Source organism: Crocuta crocuta, unplaced genomic scaffold (genome assembly GCF_008692635.1).
Source record: "Crocuta crocuta isolate KB4526 unplaced genomic scaffold, BGI_CrCroc_1.0 scaffold429, whole genome shotgun sequence".
Lineage (NCBI taxonomy): Eukaryota > Metazoa > Chordata > Mammalia > Carnivora > Hyaenidae > Crocuta > Crocuta crocuta.
Window position 1 is genome coordinate 713,672 of NW_027527381.1, and position 20,676 is coordinate 734,347.

The following is a 20,676-nucleotide window of genomic DNA, read 5'->3' on the forward strand; positions in this document are numbered from 1 at the left end:
ATTTCAAAGCAAGTACCATTAAAGATTCCTTTCTTTTGTTATGCATTTAAACCACAGATTCAGAACAAAAACTCTTCAGGCCAAAAGGGCCTGAAATAGCAATTACTTTGTCAACTGAGCATTATTGATGAAACACTGTCATAAAACTTTCTCGATAGAGTTAGCTCTTATAAATTCACCCCATCTCTAAACCTCATCTTTGAACAGCTATAATACAGGAATAAAGGATAGCCAACTCTCGTAGAATAAATTAATAATTGAAGAAGGTTCCATGACTAGTTAAATTAGTTGAATTAAGCCATGGAAGGAAACCATTTATGCTTTTTCCCCCCCAGGTAAAACTGCTACCTTAGCTTATATTCCAAGAACACCAGTGCTTGTTTCCTTTTGAAAGAGAATGTAAAAACCCTAAAAGTTGTAGCATTGCTAATCTAATATTGTCTTAATATGCATACTGCTAGAAGAGTGGTCATTTTTCAGTATTTTTTTAACCCAAAGGTTTACATACATTTTATACATCAGGTTAATTTAGGCTGGAGGCACTACTTCATCACATTCTACCAAATTACACTAAAAGAGATTAAAACAATTAAGAAATGAGGTAGTTCCACTCAAGGAATGTAAAATCCACTGAACAATTTATACATTCAGAGGCCGTAAAGTTTGTTAAACTCTACCTACCTTCTGCTGAACAATCCATACCGCGCGGAAAAGCTGAGCTAATCACACAACTGCACCCACAGATGAAAAGGAGTCATGCTGACCCCTTTTCTCCAAAACACCTTTGTCATACAATCAGTTATCACATCTTGAAAACTATGTTTCTTCTCATATTTCTCTCTCTTTCCCTCACCAACACAGTCTTGATTCATTTGGTGCCCAGACTACTCCTAACTGGTACCTGCTACTTTCATGCCTTCCTACTCCCATCTATCCTCTACAATGAAGCCAGAATAATTCAAACTCTAGATTTCTGCTCTTCTGCTTTGGCCCCTGAATGTTCATCTTCTCTCTCTCTCACAAATATCCACAGGTCCATGGAATACACTAATTCCTTCCCCCAGGCAAATAAAGCCTTGCTTACTTTGTTTCTTTTCTCCATTCTAAGCCCTCTCCCCTTCTTCACATGCCATCAACTGCAGCCACATTGATCTACTTGTACTTCTACAATTTAACTGTGCCTGCTCCCTCACCTTTGTTCAGGGTGTTTCATCTACTTCAGTGGCTTGACGCGCCCTCCCCAAGCTGCACACCTGCTCATCTTCCCAGACACTGGGCACTTCCTCACACCATTAACCCCAACCACAGTGGAACAGACTTGTGTTGCTATTGCATTCTTTACAAAACTTTCCCCTTGGTACCTAATGATATACTAGGGAACGTGTCTATACGTGTTTCCCTTTACCAGAGTCTAAATCCTCTAAAGTTGGAATGCATTTCATCCATCCCTAAAGCTTAGCACAAATGTCTATCCAACTTGCCGAGATTGTTTAATTATTTCTGTTGAATGACAGTGTGAAGGCATAGTTTTGGCTGTTCCTGTAAATCTCCCCACCTTCACTCAGCCTCTGCCCCGGGGCTAGGTGCTTCCTGCTAGGGCCCCAGAGTTCTCTGTGCATAATGTTACCATGGCCTCACCACACTGGGTCATGATGGTTTACTGTCATCTCTTGATGACTAGACTGTAATTCTCTAGAAAATCAGGGACTAGGTTATTTGCTACAATCTCACCAGAGCTCAGCCCAGGGTCTAACAAAGAAGTTGCATCTCATTTATAGAATAAAGGAAACTAAGGAATTATATTCTGCCGATTTACATTTTGTTTAAAAAAGAAGAGGGGACATCCCTGTATTATCCACTTTACACTTAATGAACATTCATAAATTGCCTACATTTCTCTTTCTCTCACTCCTTGCTCTAGCTGCTCCCAGGTCAATTGGCCTGATCAGCTTCTTGATCCCCTCTGCGGCTCCCTTTCAAAATTGCTTCTTCCATTTGGCCAAGGCGTATCTTTGCTACCTTTCTGTTTCTGTGGTGAGAGTTTATAGATTTCCTGTATGTTAGTCTTTGATATTTTTATTTTTTATTGATATGGATAATCAAGATTTGACAGAATTATTTTCCCAGCTGCTGAGCAAAGTGCAATTCTAGGCATGCCCCATAAATTCTTGATACTTTACATTAGTGAGGTGCAGCGAAATTCATCAACTTTTCCTCATCCAAACCGCACTAATCCCTACAGTCAAATGAAAAGCCTTTGGAATGCCTCTGATTGACATATTTATCAATATAATTAATGAGGTCATTCCTGGTCTTCCACACCAAAGCAAGTACTCTGTAATAGGCACTGCAGGGAAACCAAGCGGGCAATGAAAGGCCTCTAGGGCTCGGCAGTTAACCAAACTATACATACCTGATAAGTTTAGCAATTAGGCAATGATCCCTGAATAGGGTTCAAATTCAACTGAAGTAATTTGTTCTTTTGTTACGGAATCTGGTCTGGATCATCCAGCGGAAGAACCAAGTGGCACTTGGAGAGCTTGGAAGGGAGGAGGTTTATTTTACACCGGTGAGCTCAGGGGGATCATTCTCCAGAGATCTGAGCCCAGAGCATCGGCAGAGGGAACACCTTATAGCCTGTTACTTCCGCATTCCTCATTAATCAGGGACAGTCCTGTCAGCCATCTTACAACAGATTTTCCTGTTTCATCTGAAACAGGAATGATCACCTCGGAGAAGTCCTGGCATCTGGAATTCCTCTAATTGCGGCGTTGGTTATGTAATTTAGTGCGGAGGCTAACTTGCCCTGAATCACACAAAGTTAGAACTTAAACCAAGGTTATCTGACTCTGAATCATGTCTGTCACAGCTTCTCAATAAGTGCCTGTTTTTCTCAACTGAATAAACAGCAGATTTAATAAGAGGCTTTGCTCAATGTCACCTACTCAAAAGGGCCCTAATTGGCTTGCTCTGTTTAAAACAGTCACCTACCCTGGGGCGCCTGGGTAGCTCAGTTGGTTACGTGGCTGACTTTGGCTGATATCTTGCAGCTTGTGAGTTTAAGCTCCAGCATTGGGTTTCTATGCCGTCAGCTCAGGGCCTGGAGCTTGCTTCAGATTCTGGGTCTCCGCCTCTCGCTCTCTCTCTGCCCCTCCCCAATTGATAGGAGCCTGCGCACGCTCTCTCTCAAAAGTAAATATATTTTTTTAAAGATTGAAAAAAAAAAAAAACCTGTCACCTACCCCAAAGCCTATGCCAGCACTCCAGATCCCTTTTACCTGCTGGTTGCTTTTTTCTATGACTTTTACTGCCTTCCAACATGCTACATAATCTATTTACATACTACAGTTATTATTTATTGTTCGCCACCTCCCCAGCACAGGCCCCGCAAAGAGAAGCATCTTTGTTCTGTTCGCTACAGTGGCAGGCACATGGCTGGTGTTACAGATTCGAGTGCATCCCCTCAAAATTTTAACGTTGAAGCCCCACTCCCAAGTGGCTGTACTTGAAGACAGCGCCTTGAAACAGATGATTAAGGTTAAATGAGGTTAATGAGGTGATCGGGTGGGGACCTAAGCCTACAGGACTGGTGTTCTTACAAGAAGAGGAAGAGACACCAGGAGTGCATGCGCAGAGGAAAGGCATGTGAGGTCACATCAGGAAGGCGGCCACCTGTAAGCCAAGAAAATAATAAAATAAAATAAATAAAAATAAAATGAAATAAAATATGCCTCTCTAGAAACCAGCTCTGCCGATACCTTGATACCTTGATCTGGGACTTCCAGACTCCATACTGTGAGAAAATCCATTTCTATTGTTTAAACCCCCCAGTCTATGGTAAGCTGTTATAGCAGCCTGAGCAGACTAAATGCAGTTGATACTCAACACAGAGATGTGAATGTATGAAGAGTCAAGTTCACTCTTCAGACCCATCTTGTTCTCATAACACTTTTTTTTCTATTGTGTCTCGGCTTCATGGTTAAAAATATTGATCTTGAACTATCAACATACCAAGGAGGTAGCCAGCCAGAAAATTACCTTAGCTACTTCAGAGGTAGAATTATCATGCCACCAGTTCCAGTAATAGGTATGGTATCTTTTCCTCTATCCTTGCTTTTACTTTAGAAGTAAGGGGTGGATGTTGTTTTAGCCTCAAAAGGCTAAATTCATTACATACTGTATCAGAGACCAATTTTATAAGCATGAATTACGTAATTTGAAATAGTACGACTACCTTATCTTTCAAATATATGAGTTAAATATACTCTTTTTGGTGAAACTTAACTACCAGGAACATAATTTATAATTTCAAGAAGATTTTCTATAGAATCAGTAAAAATTTTGTAAGTTTAGAAAAACCTCTATATACGCTTGTTACCGCCTGACCAATTATTTCTCTTGAAAATAGCATACAATCTCCTCCAGGAAGGGAGGGAAGAAGAGAGGAAAGGAGGGGAGGAGGGCGGGAAGTAAGAAGAAAGGAGAAAGAAAATTAGATACTGCTAAATCCAGGCCTAATTAGGCTTCAAAACACTCTCTAAAACAGTTCTGTAAATTTGCACTCCCACCTGCAATAAATATATAATGGCTCTCATTTCCCTCAAATCTTCATAAAACTTAAGAAGTTTTGAACAATTTATGGATATAAATGGGATCTCTTTGTGGTTTTAACTTGCATTTTTCCATGATAACATGTAATGTTGAGTATCTTTTCATGTTTTTTTACAACCTGGTTTCTTCTTCTTTTAAGTTAATTCTATATTCTCAGTGTATTTTTCTTGCAGTAGCTTGCCATTTATTGATTTGTAGTTATTTACGTAATTTGGACATTCATTATTTCTTATCTATGTAGACTAAAGTACTTTCTCCAAACATATGGATTAATTTCACACTGTGTTGTACAGTCTAGTGTCCCGAACTGTGAAAGGTGTGAGACTTTAACCTACAAGATAGCAAGACTCCTGGGTCAAAGACAAAATACAGTTTATCACTTAGAATAATAGTGGTCACCAGAGTGACAGTATTTTTGCAACAGTTGCCTGAGCTTTAATCCCAAAGGTCTAAGCAAAGATGACCAGCTAATGCTTGGATACCCAGGGAGTTGCACTGTAGAAGAGAAACCATGAGATTAGGAACTTCAATCAGTTTTAATGGACAGAATGCATGGCTGCCCATCACTCATAAGGGAAACACTATCTCTCTTATGATGCTATTCACTGTATAAACATCCTTGGAAAGCCAGTCCAGGACAAAGGGCTGTCAGTGCCTCACTGTGAGTAACATTTAGAAACATGAGACCTACAGAAAATTGTTTCCCAACCTCACCCCTCATTTCTATGCCATTTTTCACTATTGACTTTCTTTTCTCTGAGCACACCAATCCCTAAGCCACTCCTATGATTCTGACTAACAAAGGCTGAGACTAAATCCATCAATTTGTCTCATACAGCATTTAATTATCAAAGGATTTCAAGCAACAAGGGGAGGTCAATTGGCAGTATTGATTCCAACAATGCCCCCACAGGGGTTTGAACCCGATGAACTCAAATGATCCCATAAATCATCAGGGCTTATTTTAAAAAGCTGAGTGGCTTTTTCTTAAGTTTTAGTAATAACCTTTCTACTTGGTTTGAAGCTTTTACTTAGATACAGCAGGATATCTTAGCAATAGCACAGACCTCACCTTTGACCACAAGAAGGAAGTCTAGAGCAAGTCTATCATCCATAACAATCTCGGCCAGTGAGTTCAGGCTGTCTTAAATACCATGTAGAGCCAAAGTGGTGTGATTAGGTATTCCCTCCCCAGGTGCCAAGGCAGTTCTTCTTGCTCCACCACTAGAAAATTGTCACTTTTCTTGGGGTGCCTAGGTGGCTCAGTCGATTAAGGGTCCAACGTTGGCTCAGGTCATGATCTCTCATGTGTTGGAGCCCCGTGTTGGACTCTGTGCTGTCAGCCCAGATCCGGGAGCCTACTTCAGAGTCTGTCTCTGTCTCCTTCTGCCCCTCCCCACTCATGCACTGTCTCTCTCTGTCTCTCTCTCTCTCAAATATAAACATTAATTTTTTTAAAAAAAATTGTCACTTTCCTTGTAGTTGTAACTTCGGCATTTTTATTATTATTTCCAATCACAACCCGAACTTTCTTTTGAAAAGGTAGGTGCAGAAGGGAAAAAGCCATTTTTACAAAACTTTTTAAAAAGCCACTATGTCACATAAACAGTGTACTCAACTTACCCTTATGATCCAAGGCTATAAGAGTCCAGAGATATTCTGGTGGCTGAACTAGAATTGTTTGAAATTCTTCACCCACTTTTGCTTAGGCTACCACCCACAGTGTAGACCAACCAGCACACCCTGAGGTTGATAATGTTAAGAGAAAAAAATAATCATGATGCCCATGAGAAGGGTCAGGGTAGAATCCCAAATTTTCAAAATGTATCTGCATTATTTCAGGAAAACTCCTGTTTCTTTCTACACAATTCAACACTTCACTTCTGACACCAAATGTGTGGATTCCTTTCCTCAAACTAAACAATTCTAATACTAACCACCCAGAGTTACTACACACTGTACAGGGTAAGGACTGTCTCACTAAACTATGAGGGGTCCCTCACCTCAGATGCCAACCACAAGTCCTGGATTGTCACCTATACTCTGACTGACTGGCTGTAAAATGTAAGTTCTCACCGCCCGTAAGTTCAATTATTTGATAGAATGGCTCACAGAACTCAGGAAAGTGCTGTGCTTATGATTACTGGTTTATTTGAAATGATACAACTCAGGAACAGCAAAATGGAAGAGAGATATATAGGGCAAAGTAAGATGCCAAATTTCCAGGATTTCTCTGGGCATGTCACTGTCCCAGCACCTTGTTGTGTTTGCCAACCTGAAAGCACCCCAAACCTCTTTAGTCAGAGTTCTTATGGAGCCTTCATTATACAAGCACAATTTATCGAACCACTCATTGGTCACTGTTGAATAAGTCAGTCTCCAGACCTTCTCTCATCCCTATAGATCAGGAGTAGAGCTGAGGGTTCCAACCCAGTAATCACATAGTTGGTTCCTCTGGCAACCAACCCCCTTCTTCTAAGATCAGCTCATTAGCATAAACTCAATTATGTTTAAAAAGGGGTTATTATGAATAAAAGATGCTCCTCTCACTCCTATCAGAAAATTACAAGGTTTTAGGAACTCCGTGCCAAGAATGGAGGATAAAGCCCAAACAAATGATAGATAGATAGATAGATAGATAGATAGATAATTATATAATAACATCACACTAACCCTCTACCCCCATTTTATTATGATTATTATCCTGGAGGGAAAACTTTATTCAGTGACCACTTACCTTACAAAACTAAGTACATCAGAAGGACGTAAAGAAAACAGGCTCATAAATCTCACTGGATCAATTAGTTATCACCAATACCAGAAGCCTATGGATAGTGGAGACTATGGGAGATCCATCAAATACCTTGACTATCAGTCTACTGTTGAGTGGCATTTGTAATAAAAACTATACCATGGTCAGACCACAAGTAGTCTGGAAAGTCAAACACATGACTTTCACATGACAGATTAGTTTCAAGGACGATGATTGTGTCCAGAGTCAGCTGACTGAACAGGGACAGCAGCGCTATCACTTGAAAAAGTGTCAATAGTTAAAAGGACTTCTAGTAACCTCAAGAGGGGATCAAGTCTGATGCCATACATCTGCCAAGGCTGTGCATGAGCAATGCCCCATGGTTTCCTTCACAATTAATAAGGCAAATCAAGTTCAATGAGACTCACAATGCTGGCAAGCAATGGAAACTTTGGCATCAGTTACACAAAATACTGCAGGCCTGCTTTATGTTGGTATATGTGTTGCGATGTCCAGCATGATGATAGGTCTAGGTAGCAACGGTATAATCTGGACAACACAGCCTGATCATTAGCTGGATTCTAGTTGGTCTCATCAGGAACATACCCTTACTGTGCAAATCTATACAAGTGACACAAAAGTTCCTACCAGCAGTCACAGTTTGTTTTGACAGACTACAGCCCCAAAGAAACCCCTTTTTCATGTGGGATCTGTAGTTTCCCAAGTGTTAAACCAAAGAGATAGGTCTAACAGCCCAAGAGTGAGTAAAAAGATGAAAAAGTTTAGCAAGGAGGATACTATGAAAAAAAATCTTGATTTCTGCCCATGGAACTCAAATTGTCCATTTTTGGTTCTGCACAGCTATTGCTGAACCATCAATAAACCAGGTCAAGACACTGAGGGCAACTGATTGAAGTCTGCATTGATTCAGCATCTTGTTTCAAGCAGCAGAGTGGGGTTAAAGTTTCCCCAAAGGAATAGATGCCATTTTTTCATGTAAAATCATGATGCTCCTGGGGCCAGGCTGGCTATTTTCTTCAGTGTGCCACTTCCATTCAATGAGACTTGTTGATTTCTTCACACCTTGCTAGTCATTGAGTTCCAATTGACCCATCAAAATGAGACTATCAGGCACAGAAGTCACAAGCCGCCATACACCAGGCATTCAATTTCTATAAGAATCCAGTAGCAAGTCAACTGCTGTTTTAAAAGTGATGTACCCAGAAGTTGTATGAGGAAGGTGACATGTTTAAAATGCCAAGGGGCGCCTCTGGGATGCTGCCTCTTCTTGCCAGAGATTCCCATCAGCAAAGCATCTGTCACAGAGATGTGTAGCAAATAGTAATTCCTGGGGTCATAGAACCTTCCCCACATGTGGCTATAGGGAGAACACTTCACTATATGTGGCTCATTTCTAATCAAGAGCATTCTCTTTGGTGCTTATAAGCATTCCCAGGAGAAACAAATACACATAAATTCCAGCTATATTCAACAACAGATTATAGTACACTGACATTAGACCAAAGGACCTCAATCACAAGTTCTTTTAGGTTCCTTTTATCCACTGCAAACCTTGCCTGCACCCATCAACTGAATTTGGAGGAGACCCAAACTGAACCAATGGGTCCACATAGAATGGTGACCTTGGCAGCGATAGCCAACAAACTCATAAAAACTTCAGTCCTTCCATTCCCCAAAGTCCCCTAGCATACTCAGAGAGTCATGAACCCTTTAGTCCATAGTGGGACAGAAAGACTTTGGTCCCACTCCTAATTATTTCTCTCTTGAAGGCAGCAGAGGCTAAGGTAGAAGGGAGAGGGAGGCAAGGCATGTAAGGCGAAAAAGAAGATCTGCATCAGCAAGCAAGGTATTTCTTTTCTGTATACCACCTGTGCCCACCTCGATCAAATGAACTTCAATGTTTTTGACCTACACAAGCTTTACATCAGGTGGGGAGTTCATCACTGATGAAACCATGTTTTAATTTTATGCACTCTGGACTCAGTAGCCAGAGCCACATCTCTTTCTGGCCACAGACACATAATTTAGTCCTTTGGACAGATTTGGAGTGGGTTAACCTTTGAAAAGGGTTTTAATGAGTCCATCTTTGAAATGGATTCTGTAGTACTGCTACCTCATCTTCATGGTAACATCGCTTAAGTCTTTGCCTGGCATTAACATAAGAGCTAGGGGAATTTTCCAGGCAGCATACAATTATTGTTGAGTGTTTTTATTCTACCTTGTTTTATACTCCCCCAAGTTAATCATCATTATGCTTTTGATGAGTTAATGCTTCTTCAATTACATTAGAATTTTTTAATTTCTGTTTTCATTTTTCTTCTAATACCTAACTCCATGTTTCTGGTCTCAATGTCATTTTTCCAAAGGACGTTTTTTAGCAGTTTTTTTTTCATAATAATAATCATTACAAATGTTTATTAAATTATTTAAGTTCTCCTTAAGAAAAGCTTTACTTTTTTTTCTTCATGGTTGAACACTGTTTAGATAGCTATAGAATTTGAACACTGTTTAGATAGCTATAGAATTCTCGGCTAAATGCTAAATACTTTTGTCTTTGTAGATATAATTTTAATTTTTTTTCTTCACTAATAACTTTTTAGAAATCCCTTTTCTCATTAAAAGTTTTCCTTTATAGATTACCTTTAGTTCTCTGTTTGCTATTATGATTTTTAAAAATTCTTAATATTTTGCAGTTTCACGGTGTTAGTAAATAAGTTTGTCTACTTTTATCTAAATAACTGAGGATTGACATATTATATGGTATTTGAAATAGTGTCTCCTGGTATTGTACACATTCTCTCCTGCTATACATCCTATTCAACAAAAGTTTGTTCTTGCCATTCAGTCTTCCAACTCTCTTAACTGTATATTTGTATGATCTATTTATTGTCTGTCTCTGTGGAATTTTTTAAATAATTTTTTCAGCTATTTTTCCAATTCCAGCTCAGTTGCTTATTAGATACTCCTTGAAATGTATATTGTGTTTTTAAATTCTAGAAGCTTTTCACTTCTAGAATTTTATTTGCCTTCTTTTTAGGTGTCATTTTTTTTCATAATGTTCTTTCTGATTGTTATCAATTGTCTCAAATTGATGGGTTTTAATTCTGCCTTTGGAGAGTCCATTGTCTGTCCTCCTGGAAAACTGAGGCTAGGTGCATACCATGATGTTTTTGTCATGAGAACTTTTAGTGATGCTTGTTTTTTGCAGTGAGAATTTTTTTCCCCCTGGAGAGTCAGAGAATCTCTCCAGATTTGTTTGACATTTGCTTCTTCCTTGTGTCTCAGGAGAATCGTGAGCCCTGGATCAACTTTCATGATGATTTCTGTTCATAGAGTTCTCGGCTCATAGGGTACAGTAGAATAAATTTAAAAGTCATGCCCAAAGGAGACACAGCTCTATTATTTTGTATTCTCAGGGAAAATATCCTTCTTGTTAACCCAGACAATGAAAGGTGAGCTTTCTGCTCATCTTCCAATGCTGACTGCTATTTCTTTCCCCTGGTTCATAGTTCAACTGAGGGTATAATCTTCTGAGGTTCCCAAACTCATAGAGGTTTCAGATTTAGTTCCTCGTATTACATTGGCTCCATAAATGCTCTCCTGTCCTCATATAACGTCCCACACTGGACACTGAAATCCAAAACATACAGTTCTCAAAACCAATCCCCATTCTTGCTGGTCACCTGCAAGATCATCTCCAAGGGTCAGCTCATTTGCTTATCTTCTGATTTTCATTTCTCCTCTGACTTTTACACCCAGGAGTTTCTTTATTCTGAGATAAAGCATACTTTTAAAAGAATCTGTGTTATTTTTAGTGTGGTGTTTGGAGGGGAAGGTTTTAGCTCAAATGTACTATGCTTCTCCAGAAGACCAAAGCATTATCATCATTAACGGACAAAAATTAGCTCAAATTTCCACTTAAAATTGAATCATTAATTAACAGTGAAAACATTTGGAAAAGTATATTCACTTACCCCTATAAAATGACGATGCAGCTTGCAAAAATGTTTTTATAATATAGTATAAAACCATGTGGATATTTACACAATGAATATTGGGGTGGGTAGAACTGAAATCTGGGCACACTTTATATGCGCCTACATCACTGAGTGTTTAAAGAGCAAGTATTCTTTTTTACAATAATAGTAAAAAGCATATAAGTTAAAGGCATATAAAAATGTTCCCCTGAGCATATTCAGACAAGCAAAATGTTAGTCATATGTCTACTTCTTGCCCCTGATTACACATAATTATATAAAGGTAAGAAGAACAAGAAAGAAGAAACTGCCGTTTTACTTTTAGTTTAAATGGAGTGGTCAGAAGAGCTGCACCATGGGTAATCTACAGTTTCATCAGTAGCACAGAACAGCTCAATTTGGAAAGCAAGTAGTCATTAGCTTAATGCAAGGCCAAGCTGTGATTCCCACAGAGTCCCTTTAGGGCAAATCTTTGGCAAATAAGAAAGCAGAGGAAGTCAGGCTGGGGAAAGTAACACTCCAAAGGTTGCATCCGCAAAGTTATTTATGTAACTCCAAGTGAGAATTTAAGGCTTCAATTAGAGCACCTACTGAAGGCTTCCCCTTGAACATGCAAAGTTTAGTTATTTAAACATATTGTTCAATATTTATTTTCCCCACAGAAAGTAATCTCTCCTTCCAAATGTCCTGATGATATCATATTATTTATACTATGGTAGCACTTAGCACATTTTGCATTGCAAGGTAATTGTAATTTCTGTGTTTCTGGCCCCTCCACTAAATAAAACTGCTTGAGGAGAGGGACCTTCATTTGTTCATCTTTGGATGGACAAGAATGATTCCAAACAAATAACTCTTGAATTATAAGTGGGCCTCATTCATTTATTTATTTTATATCAATTGTGTAAGTTCTTACTTTGTAGCGGGCACATTCCTACGGGCTGGTGAGGTAGCCATAAATAAAAAAAGACCAAAAGCCCTGGCATAATGATGCTTACATTCTACCTGGGTGAGATAGATTAAAAAAGAAAAGTAGTAAAATGTGTCATGTTAGAAAGAAACATACAATGGTATGGGGAAAAAAGAAAGAGAGGGAGAGAGAGAGAGAAAGCCTGGTAAGAAATATACCAGTATTGGGGAAACCAGGTTTAATTTAAAACATAGTGACAAAAGGGGTGCCTGGGTGGCTTAGTCGGTTAAGCGTCCGACTTTCGCTTAGGTCATGATCTCTCAGTTCGTGGGTTCGAGCCCCACGTCGGGCTCTGTGCTGACTGCCAGCTCAGAGCCTGGAGCCTGTTTCAGTCTATGACTCCCTCTCTCTCTGACCCTCCCCTGCTCATGCTGTCTCTCTCTCCTAGAAATAAATAAAACATTAAAAAAAATTAAAAAAACAACAACAACATAGTGACAAAGGCAAGCTTCATTAAGAAGTCAGGAAAGGATGAGCCCTGTGAAAGAACATTCAAGGAAGAGTGAAGGGCAAAAGCAAAGGCCCTCAGGCAGAAATAGATCTGTTATTAATCTGAGATCAACTAAACAAAAACAGTTGTAGTTTATCCTGGTGTAGAGAATGGGAAAGGGCATTTCCAGCAGAGGTGTGACTGCTTTGATTTGTATTTTTACAGGATCACACTGCCTGGTGTGTTGAGGGGAGACTAAGGGGCAAAGACAGAAGGACACCTCATTTGGAGGCTATTATATTAACATAGGGCAGTGGGGATTGTGGCCTGGATGAGGTTTGTAGCAGTGAAAAGCGGTAAGAAATCCTCAGTTTCGTGACCATAGAATTTACTGAAAATTGGGTATATATGCAACATATATAATATATATGCAATATAATGTGTAAAATTCTGATGTGGAAAGAGAGAGACAGAGAAAGAGGAAAGGGCAGGAGACAGTCTGGGATCAGCCGTTTCAATCTGCAACAAATTATTTAATAATTTTTGAGGAAAAGACATTTTTTGAGTACCTAATATGTACCAGAAAAAAATTTAAGAATTTCACTTGAGTTAAATGTTTTTATTCTTAGATCAACCCGTGAGTAGATGCTGTTATTTTCACTTTACAGATAGGGAAGCGGACACAATGAGGTTAAGTAACCTACCTGCAATCTCACAGCTGCTACTTTCCACAGCCAAGATTCAAACCTAAATACTTTACCTCCAGAACAGGTACACTCTAATGGCATTAGATGATATCTGATACTGTTTCTTTCACTGAAATTACATAATTTCATTGACATCTTTTATACAATCCACTTCCGATAGCCATGTCACACATGTGCAAGCCTGCATGCATAACCTAGTTACCAAAGATATACCAGCGCCATCTTGTGGCACTGCTAATTTCAGTTTGCAGTGGAATACTTAACATCTGTGTTCAGTATTACCATACGATGGCATAATATGTAAAGTAACTGAAGATATTGTTATAAATATTTGGGAAAGATGGTGATCAAAGAAATGTAACTAAAGATTAAATAAAAGACCTGCAATGCCCAAGTGATTGTCAGCTTGAACACTGACTTTATCCTTTACAAGTAATCAGTAAAATAGGGGTCTTCTCTAAATGAATTCATTTATTCTTGCACTTGTTTATATATTAATTTATAAAATACATATACTATATAGTCTGAACATTCTATGTTCAGCACTATGAGATAGATAGACGTAAATAATGAATTTGGCAAAATTTATGTGAAAGTCCGTGTCCTGATAGACTTTTGGAAGAAATAAATGCATATAACACAGTCATGAAAATCTGGCGTAATAAGTGAAAAGCTAGAGAAATGGTGGCAAAGAAATAAGCAGCTTCACTTAGAGTTAGAGGAAGGCTCATAAAAGAGATAATTCTAGTGTTTCTTTCCATCAACTGCCAAGCACCGTTATCTTCTCACAATAAAAGTACATTGGCCTGTTTGCATTAAACCTTCAATGCACTGCCACTACATTTACAAGCTCACCACCTATATTTATGTTCATCACTTTGCTGATATATCACTAGTGGCTTTCAGTGGTCTACATAACACGGAAAAGAGACAAGGAAACCAGAATGCCTGATTTCAAATCCTGACTCCAATCCTTACTTGTTTAGCTATGTGAAACTTGCTACTTAAGCTCTATGTGCCACAATTTTCTCACCTATATAATTGGATGTTTATATTTTCAACTTCATAGGGTTGTTGTAATGAATTATTACAATTATTCTAATACTCAGAATCCTGTCTGACAGAGAACAAACATTAAATCTTAGTGGTTAAGATAATCATCACATTCTTCTGCTTAAATCTCCCTTAGGAACGTTGTTCTCTGAACTAGAAGACACAGTGGAATAAGTGACATCCAAAGTCTCTTTTAAAAGCATTCAGATTTCAGATAAGTTCAGTGTTTATTGAGAGCTATAGTTAACTGCATTATGTACTACGTTTCTCCATTTCAGTAATGTTCAGTTGGAGTAAAATAACAAGCATCCTACCTTCAAGCAGGTTATTATATTACTCATCTGAAGAGCTTTGCAAACTCTTCCTCTCACCTAGGATTTTCATATGGGCTCCCAACCCCAGCTAGGTTAGATAATCATTGCTTTACGGTATCAGCATTAATGACGGGTGTATAATTCTAGTGTACAAACAATGCTAAAAACTGTTAAACGAGATGATAATTTGAAACTGGTTATTAACTAGTAGGACATGTAAATATACAAAAGAATGTGTTTTAAAGAGTTAAATAAATGGAAGCTTTAGAAAACATTCACTTTATAGATGCCAAAACAACATGTTAAGACAAAATTTAAAATCCACAGTATTGATGTTCAATTTATATAAAATACTCATTTCAGTACACCTTGATGAGTTTTCACTCATGTACCACAAGCACTATCAAAATATAGAGCATGTCTAAAAGCCCAAAATTTTGTTTCTCCCACTTTGCAGGCCATTCTCTGCTATCCTCTTACTCACAGCAACAGCTCACCTGCTTTCTTCCCTTTTCTTTTATTTGTAGATTAACTTTGTCTTTCTAGAACTTTTATAAGTGGGATCATGTAATATGTGCTCTTTTGTGTCCAGAGTCATTTTCTCAGCACAAAGTTCTTATCCATAGATATTGTAGGACCTCTGGTTCATTTCCTTTTTATTTCTATTATTCCAACATTATGTATATGCCAATATTTGTTTATCCATTCACCTGTTGATGGACATTTGGGTGATTTCTAATTGGGGCTATCATGAATAAAGCTTTTATAAACACTCATATTCTGAATTTATAAATTTTAAATTTATTTGTTAATGCTTCAAGTGGATTTCATGAACCAGTTTATATTTATTAGAAATTACAAGAGTTGTGGGGTGCCTGGGTGGTTCAGTGGGTTAAGCATCCAACTTCAGCTCAGGTCATAATCTCGCGGTTTGTGAGTTCGAGCCCCACGTCAGGCTCTGGGCTGACAGCTCAGAGCCTGGAGCTTCCTTCAGATTCTGTGTCTCCCCATCTTTCTGCCCCTCCAATGCTCATGCTCTGTCTCTCTCAGTCTCTCAATAATAAATAAGAATGTTTAAAAATTTTTAAAAAAAGAAATCACAAGAGTTCTGAAGTGGTCATAATAATGTATACTTTTACAATACTTATTAATATTAATTAATTGATATTAATATGATGGTTGAAAATGATCCACATCTTTGCTAATACCTGATATTATCAACCTTTGTAACTTTAACCACTCAAAAGAATGTGTAACATTATCTCATCGTGGCTTTAATTCCTATTATTCTAATGACGAATGTTAAGCATCATTTTGTGGACTTATTCCCCGGTTGTTTATTTTTTCTGGTTAAGGATCAGTTCAAATCACTTGTCTGTATTTTTATCAGGTTGTCTTCTTATTATTGAGTTTTAAGAAATTTTTATACCTTCTGGGCACAAGTCTTTTGTCAAACATGTGAATGACACCTATGATCTCCTTAGAAGAACTGAAGTTTTTATTTTGACAAAGTCAAATTCATCATGTTTTTATTTTCATTTATGAATTGTTACTTTTATGTATTATCCAAGGATTCTCTGATACATCTAGACTCAAATATCTGTCCCCATGCTTTCTTTTACAAGATTTAAAGTTTTAGATTTTCTTTTTAAGTGTATACCTCTCACATAATGTTGAATACAAGTAGTAAGAGCATATCTTTGCCTTGTTCTCAATCCTAGGACATGAACATTCACTTTTCACTATTAAGCATCATCTCATTTTCATAAATGCCCTCCATCAATTTAAAATCCTCTGTATTCATTCTTTCCTAATAGCTTCTCTTATGTTTATGTTTATGTGTTAACTTTTTCAAATGCTTTTTCTGGACTCATTGATATCATCATGCAGCTTTTCTCCTTCTACTGATAAAATGAGGAATTGCATTTATTGATTTTCAAGTGTAAACTGAGCTTGCATTCCTTGGATAAATCCTACTTGGCCATTACATGTCATTCTTTTGACATATTATACATATTGAAGGACTTTGTTTACAAAATGTGAATACACCACATTTTTTTGCATCTGTTTTCATGAGGGATATCAACATGCAATTTTCCTTGCATGTGAAGTTTTTAGGATTTCAGTATTAAAGGAATACTGGCCACATAAATTAAAGTGAGAAGTCATCGTTCATCTACTATCGCTACAAGATTTTGTATAAAGTTGATTTGATTTCTATCTTGGATTTTATTAGTGATTGCACTGGAGTCTAAAGAATGGCAAGGTGGAATTAATTATGAATTTAATTTCTTTAATTAACATAAGGAAATTCCGATTGAGTATAATATTCTGTTTGAGTTTTCTTTGATACTTTGTATCTTTTGAGAATTTGGCTCATTTCAACAAAGTTTTAAAATTTAGTGGCATTCAAATGTTCATCAACTGATGAATGGAAAAAGAAGATGTGGCATATATATATACAATGGAATATTAATCGGTAATCAAAAAAGAGTGAAATCCTGCCATTTGCAACAACGTGGGTGGAACTAGAGTGTATTATGCTAAGCAAAATAAGTAGGTCAGAGAAAGACAGATATCATGTGATTTCACTCTTATGTGGAATTTAAGAAGCCAAACAGATGAACATAAGGAAAGAGAAGCAAAAATAAGATAAAAACAGGGAAGGAGATGGACCGTAAGAGACTCTTAAATACAGAGAACAACCTGAGGGTTGCTGGAGGGGTGTTGAGAGGACTAAATAGGCAAAGGGACATTAATGAGTATGTTGGGATGAGTGCGGGGTGTTGTATGTAAATGACAAATCACTAATTACTATTCCTGAAGACTAATTAATTAATACAATTTAGTGTTATTAATGTGTTCATAATATTTCTTTTTTCCTTTAATGTCTGTAGTATTTGTACAAGCCACTCTTACATTCCCAGTATTGATATTTTGTATTTTCTCTTTTTTCTTTTTTTTTAATTTTTAATGTGTATTTTTGTGAGAGAGAGAGAATGAGCAGAGGAAGGGCAGAGAGAGAGGGAGACACAGAATCTGAAGCAGGCTCTAGGCTCTGAGCTGTCAGCACAGAGCCCGACAAGGTGCTTGAATCCAAACACCATGAGATCATGACCTGAGAAAAAGTCATCCAGGCACCCATTTCTTTTCTTCATCAGCCTGATTAGAATTTTATTAACATTACTGATCTTTTTAGAGAATCAGATTTTTATTTTATTGACAGTTTTTAGTATTTATGAATTTTTTGTTGTATTGGGTCCTGATCCTGTTATTATTTTCTTCGTTTTTTATTCTGAATTTAATTTACCCTTTCTAGTATTTTTGATGTGGAATCTTAGATCATTTATTACATATGTTTTTCTTCTGGTATAAATATTTAAAGCTAAAAATTTATCTTCAAACATTATCTTAGCTGCATTCCACAGATTTTAACATGTTGCATTTTTACCGTCATCCAATTGAAAGTATTTTCTAACTTCCTTGTGATCTATTATTTGATCCTTGGATCGTGTCTAAGTATATTTTTTAATTTCCAAGTATTTCAGATTCTTTAGATATATTTTTATCATTAGTTATGAAGTTAATTGTGTTGTAGTGAGAGAACAGATTCTTGAAGACGCATATCACAAGCCACATTGAAGGAAACATCTCAGTCATGTGCTAGTCCAACTAGCAAGGACTTCATTACTAGGAAGGAGCTATAGGTGGGCATGGGAGACAGTGAACAGGCATAGTATTGAGAAAGCAAAGAAATCCTGGCCAGGACAGTATAATCAGGGAGTTAAATTCTCTATTTCCATGTCTAGGACAGAAAGCATGATCTTAAGGGCAAAGTTGAAGTTTGAGTATAGGTTGTCAAGACCCAAGTACCACACCTATTGACTTCACCCTTAAAACACCTATGCAAGGTAGAATTGACTTAAAGGTGAAGAAGAGGAAGAGTGATTAAAATTACTTAGAAATTTTTTAAGAAAAAGAAGTTATTGAGTCTGTTGCAGACTCTCATAGATTCCCTACATGAATATCTGATTTCTTTTTAAAAAGTTTTTTTTTTCTTTTAGTCTGGAAGAGACCATTGAGAAAAGAAGTATTGTATCCTCGATTTTTAAAGCAACAAAATAATTGGAAATTATTTATGGAGATAATTTTAAGGGCACAGGCTTCTTTATTTAAAAGATACTACATTTAAAATTTTTAAGCAGTTGAAATTAAAGTTAAAATAGGTAATATTTTAATCAAGATGCATGTGTCTTGTTGATGCACAATGAGAAAAAAAAAATCATCATTTTAAGAAACCGTAATTATTTGGTGAACTAATGGAACACAGGCTTAGAGTTCCTTTGTCAACAAAAGCTGCCATGGTTCCTGAGTTCCCACAGGAGCCAAGACCCAGTTATCACATAATTCTGTGCCATAGTCTAATTTCATACTCATCTTCTCCTCAAGTGGATCTTCTAATCTCTACAGACTGACTTATTCACATCCCATAGGAAAACACCCATACACAGATACAAGGATTTCCCCAGCCTCTGCACTTGTCTTTTACTGACTGACTTACCTTCTTGAATGTGGATTAGCCAGGGTTGCTAGGGAAACAGAACCAACAGCATATGCACATCTGTACTTATCTGCTTGATGGTGGCGTGAGCAAGGCTCCCTACCGACAAGCCTGGGAAGAGGGTCTGCCTACCTGGGGCACCAGGTGTTTATTCTCTCAGGAATTTCGTATAGGCTCCTGGCTCTCTTAGAACCCAGAGATCCCGGGAGGGGGCTCCCTCTGTGAAGAGAGATACGGCCATAGCGCTGCAGGCCTCTCTCTGCCATTCTCCCAGCCACCCCTGACACTCAGCAAATCCCAGCCCATCCTGGCCTCACCTTCTATCAGGACCCACATTACTCCTCCCACAGATTAAAAAAAAAAAAAAAAACAGGAAAAAAAATCTCTCTGTCCCTCACTCCCTCTCCCACACTTACTCTCTGTCCAAATCATGTAAGACCTTATAGCAACCTTAAGGAGCTCAAAATTTCTTGAAAGTGTAATGGAAAGCTTTCCAAAGAAAGCGACGTGATCTCTGTCTATCTAGAGAGAGAGTTTAAGGAATTAGCTCACATGAGTGGGGTGACCGGCAAGCTCAAAATCTCTCAGCTAGGCCAGCAAGCTGGGGACTCAAGGAAGAGCTGCAGTTCAATTCCAAAGGCAGTCTGCAGGCAGAAGTCTCTCTTCTTTGGGGGAGGTTAGGTTATTAAAGCCTTTAACTAACAGGCTGAGGGCCACCCATATTTTGGAGACTAATGTTTTACTCATCTACCAAATATGTTCACAGAAACCTCTAGAATAATGTGTGGCCTAATATCTGGGTACTGTGGGCCAACCAAGGTGACACACAAAGTTCGCCGTACAAATGGCGTCTTTATCTCCTGTCACAGGGCTACTTGTCCTTCCTTGTCCAAATGTAACTTGGTTCCCTAATCCTATAAATCCATTCTGATCTCCTACCTGAATTCCTGTTTTGTACAGTAGTACTGCTTTAGGATCATATTATGTGAAAAATGATATTGAAAGCCTTGGAAAATATATTAGCTCACATTTTTACTTATGTTATCTCTGGGTTTGTGGAATGTGAATCTTCTTGAAAACAGACTCTGTGTTGCATTTCTCCAGCACCTACCACCATGTCTGGGAAATGGTATTAAATCAAACAGTATTGGATAACTGCAATCTTTCACTCAAAAACATTTATTGAGCTCCTGTGTGCATAAGAATGTATCACAAACTCATATGTTTAAATATATTCTATTCATTGATGTAGCCCCAATACCTAGAAGAAAGCTTGGCTC

At 37.9% G+C, this 20,676-nt stretch overlaps 1 protein-coding gene across 1 annotated transcript in view; it reads left to right on the forward strand.

Moving 5' to 3' along the window:
* The window catches only part of ANXA10 (annexin A10), a 137,359-nt gene that overhangs the window by 92,738 nt on the left and 23,945 nt on the right, over positions 1-20,676 (forward strand). The window lies entirely within an intron of this gene.